We start from the raw sequence: 4,824 nt of genomic DNA on the forward strand, positions 1-4,824 counted from the left end.
TCATTAGGTCTTGATAAATGAAGACCCTGACAAGGAAGATAGTTTAACAATTAGCCGAGATGAACTCATGGTCCCAGAAGGAGAACAGGATGTGCTTAAGCCCACCCAGATTGGCTTAAAAGGTGAATGCTTGAGAAGGATTATTGCCTGATTGTTTCTCCATCTGGAGGACGGAGGGAATCATTTCTCAAGAACATCCTGTCCATTACAAAGAGCAGGCACATTATACAGGGTAAGTTACATTTGAATGTACACATAATCAATTTTATTTTAACATCAAGATGGCATCTTTTTTGGGGGGTGGGGGTGGAGGGAAGAAACAATCAGGCAATGTCCATCTCAAACATTCTACCTTTAAGGTCTCTGCTTAATTCCTGAGATAACTATCTGGGTGGGTTGAAGCTCCTCCTATTCTCCTATTCGCCATGGTATTTTCAATAACCCCATTTACATGCGAAAGATGGACAGTGAATAAGGAAGACCATAGAAGAATTGATGCCTTTGAGTTATGGTGTTGGAGGAGAATACTGAAAATGCCATGGGCTGCCAAAAGAACCAATAGATCCATTTTGAAAGAAGTGCAGCCAGAGTGCTCCTTAGAGGCCAAGGTGACCAAACTTCATCTCTCATACTTTGGACATATTGTCAGGAAGGACCAGTCACTGAAGATGGATATCATATTTGGTAAGGTGGAGGGTCATAAGAAAAGAGGAAGACCCCCAACGAGATGGATTGGCCAAGTGGCAGCATAGATGGGCTCAAGCGTGACAATAGTGAGGTTGGCAGTGTTTAGTTCTGCTGTGCATAAGGTTGCTATGGGTTGGTACCGACTCAGTGGCACCCAACAACAACACCAACAATTCTCCTTGTCCTGTCCTTCTAGAACCACAAGGTCATCCCAGCAAATGTATAAACTTCCTCATTTGTAGGGTCCTCTGATGTCCGATGGATCTTGGCTGAAAGCAGAGAATATCAGAAAGATGTTTACCTGTGCTTTATTGACTACGCAAAGGCTTGTGATTGTGTGGATCATGACAAGCTATGGACAACACTGTGAAGTCTGAGTATTCTGGAACACTTAATTGTGCTCATAAGGAATCTATACATGGACCAAGAGGCAGTTGTTCGAACTGAACATGGGGACACTGAATGGTTTTAAATTAAGAAAGGTATGCGAAAAGGTTGCAGGGAGAACATGGATGGCCCTGATGACCCCTGAACTCAGACATCTAGCCCCCAGACCTGTGTGATAATACAGTCCTGTAATTTTGAGCCACTCAGTATTGTGGTAGAAACTAATAGAGCCATGGTGTGGTGCAGCAGGATCAAACAAGATGGGTTTGAACTGCAAGGTCAGTGGTTCAAATCTACCAGCCGCTCCTCAGAAATCCTATACAGGGCCGCTATGAGTCAGAACAGACTCAACAGCACTTAACAACAACAACAGGAAACTGATGCACTCACCTCACGAGATTGTGGTAAGGATTCAAAGAGAACATAGCCAAAAAGCTGAACATAGAACAAGCAGCAATCTCAATCCTAGATCTATACCCAGAAGAAGTGAACCTAGGAACTCAAACAGAAACCTGTGACTGATAGTCATTGATGCACTTTTCACAGTTGCCAAAAGGTGGCACAACCGAAATGGCCATCAACAGATGAATGATAAGCAGAACCTAGTATGTACATCAAATGGAATATTACACTGCTGTAAAGAGAAATGAAGTCCTAATATTTATACACCACAACATGAATGAACCTTAAGAACATTATGTTGACTGAAATAAATCAGTCACAAAAGGACAAATACTACATGATCCCACTTACATGAAAGAAGCAAATCTATGTTGCTATTGTCATTAGTTACCATCAAGGTGATTGTGACTCATGGCCAACTCACTGTTACAGAGTGAACTCTACCACACAGGGGGAAGTCAGAACCAGACCCTCCCTGCCCAACACTCAGCCAGAACCAGTTGCTTTTTCATCACTTCATTCAAGGACCGGAAATCCAACCTGCCCTGATGCTACTGGTCAAGATGCTGACTCCTTGAGGACTGTAGCAGGTGGTCACTTAAGCCAGTTTTAGAAAGTTGAGTCCCGGTATAATCTTGAAAAAAGTTCAGAAGGGTGAGTGGAAAAGGGGGAAAGGCAGCAATGAAGAAATAGGCTGAGCTCAACCACGTTCCATAGACTCCTGTGACCTGGAGATGAGAGAAAGAAGAGGAAGGGCTGGTTGGTCCAAAATGTGGTGAGAACTGAGGACACTTGAGCCCATGGACAAGGACATAGCCACAGAGGGCTAGAGCTGAGAGTGAAGCATCCAGCAGATATGAAGTGAAGGAAGACACACAAGAACACCCAAACTTGCAGATAGTACCCATTTGACCTAGCCTCAATGGTTTGATAATCAGAACTTGATTTGTTGTTGATGTTCTTAGGTGCCATCAAGTCGGTACTGACCCATAGTGACCTTATGCACAGCAGAACAAAACACTGCCCGATCCTGGGCCAACCTCACTACTGTTGCCATGCTTGAGCCCATCGATGCTGCAGAAAAAATTTTATTTTATTTTTTAATAAAAGGAATGAGGGTAAATTGCTACACGTTGATTAACTTAACCTATATTCCTGGAGGTAGTAGTTCAAAATACCAACAGAGAGGGAAGGAGTCTTCACATCAAGTATCGATGCTATCTCCTCTGTATACAGGGTAGATAGGGATGGGCAACATTGTCTACCTAAAATGAGAAGATGATAAAGGCTTGAAGTGACTGGCTTACAAGGTTTCAAGAGGGAGTTTAGTTTAAGAGCATGGGGAGGAAGAAACAATCCCCACTGAATAGTTTTCATCTTGTCTAAATGGGTCTGGTAAAAAGAAATGGGGATAAGATTCTTATGATTCAATAGTGAGTAATTGTTATCATGACTAATTGTGACTGTCACAATTGTAAAGGTAGAAGTTTTGTAACAAAAACGGGGAAGTAGTTAATCTTACAAACCAGAAACAGAGGACCCTAGGACCATCAAGGGAGAAGAGCACAAGCGGAATGCAGGACCTATCCAGAGAAGCAGCGACACCAGAGATAGAGGCAGAGGTGGGGACATGGAGAGAGGGAGCAGCTGAGGACTCTAGATTCATGGAAAGAGAGGAACTGAGAGCTGGTGGCCAGGAGGCAAACTTGCAGAATGTGCCCTTTGGTGGTGTAAATTATTATATATGCCTGAGTGTTTTAAAAAAAAAAAAAAAAAAAAAGCTGAAATGAATAAAGAAAACTATTGCTAAATGGTGGTACATGGAGGGGATTAAAACCACTGTAATGAAACAAAGTATATGATTTGTTGAATGTAAAACTGATGATCTGCCCTGTAAACATCAACTCAATTCACAATGAAAACTTAAAAATAAAGAGATCCTTTGCAATAGATTGCCCAATGCAAAGAAACAAAAAACAAAAACAGAAGATCTCTAATTGTTGGTATCAACCACTCCTAGGTAGGTGTGTCAGGTGGGGCCTGTTCTGAGAAACTGGCCTCAGCACCCAACAGCCGTCTGTTTCCAGCCACAGAAAGTGAGGCCCAGGTTGGAGTCAGTATGAGTCATGTCTAGGGGTCAAGGTGAGGGTATGTCTCATTCAAACCCTAAGGGAGAGAAACCCTAAGGTAGTGACTCAAAGGAAGAAGAGGTACCTGCAAGGGGGACATCATCCAAGTGTCTGTTTAGCCACCGGAGGGGTCCCAGGAGTGGAGGGGCTGAGTGAGCCCTGTCTGCAGGGCATGTTGGGGTCAGCAATGCCCCACATCAGGACAATGTGACAACAATAGGACGTTAGTGTATGAGGACTTGTTGTTGTTGTTGTTGTGTGCCGTGGAGTCGGTTCCAACTCATAGCGACCCTATATAGGCTTTCCGGGGCTGTAAATCTTTATGGGAACAGAAAACCTCATCATTCTCCCATGGAACAGCTGGTAGTTTCAAACTATTGACCTTGCGGTTCACAGCCCAATTCGTAACTACTACACTACCAGAGCTCTACTGTATATTATATTGCAGTCTTCCCCTATATATGACTGTTTCCATGTTCATATGGTGTCTATCGCCTTGTGTGTAAATGTTTCACATGGTGTCTGTCTTTCTAGGCATGTGACTGTTTACATGTTCACATTGACATGTGTCTTCCTGGGTGTGACTATGTCTGTGATCACATAATTTCTGTCTTCTCCTCACAGGGACTGTTTCTGTGTTCACACAGCATCTGTCTTACTGTGTATGACTGTTTCCACATTCACACAGTGTGTCCTTCTGTGTGTGACTGTTTCCATGTTCATGCAGTATCTGTCTTCCTGTGTGTGATTGTTTCCATGTTCATGCAGCATCTGTCTTCCTGTGTGTGACTGTTTCCATGTTCATGCAGCATCTGTCTTCCTGTGTGTGACTGTTTCCATATTCACACAACATCTGTCTTCCCGTGTGTGACAATTTCTGTGTTCACACAGTGTCTGTCTTCCTGTGTATGACTATTTCCATGTTCACACAGCATCTGTCTTCCCATGTATGGTTGTTTCCATATTCACACAGCATCTGTCTTACTGTGTATGGCTGTTTCCATATTCACACAGCATCTGTCTTCCCTTGTGTAACTGTTTCCACGTTCACACAGCGCCTGTCTTCACATGTGTGATTGTTTCCACGTTCACACAGGATCTGTCTTACTGTGTATGGCTGTTTCCATATTCACACAGTGTCTGTCTTCCCGTGTGTGACTGTTTCTGTGTTCACACAGTGTCTGTCTTCCCGTGTGTGACTGTTTCTGTGTTCACACAG

General features: G+C 43.3%; 1 pseudogene; it reads right to left on the minus strand.

The window, feature by feature from the left end:
- Nucleotides 1–3,705, minus strand: part of LOC102813412 — a 23,239-nt pseudogene extending 19,534 nt beyond the window's left edge.
- Nucleotides 3,706–4,824: the final 1,119 nt, after the last annotated feature.

The sequence above is a fragment of the Chrysochloris asiatica genome, unplaced genomic scaffold, assembly GCF_000296735.1.
Source record: "Chrysochloris asiatica unplaced genomic scaffold, ChrAsi1.0 scaffold00417, whole genome shotgun sequence".
In the NCBI taxonomy this organism is placed as follows: Eukaryota; Metazoa; Chordata; class Mammalia; order Afrosoricida; family Chrysochloridae; genus Chrysochloris; species Chrysochloris asiatica.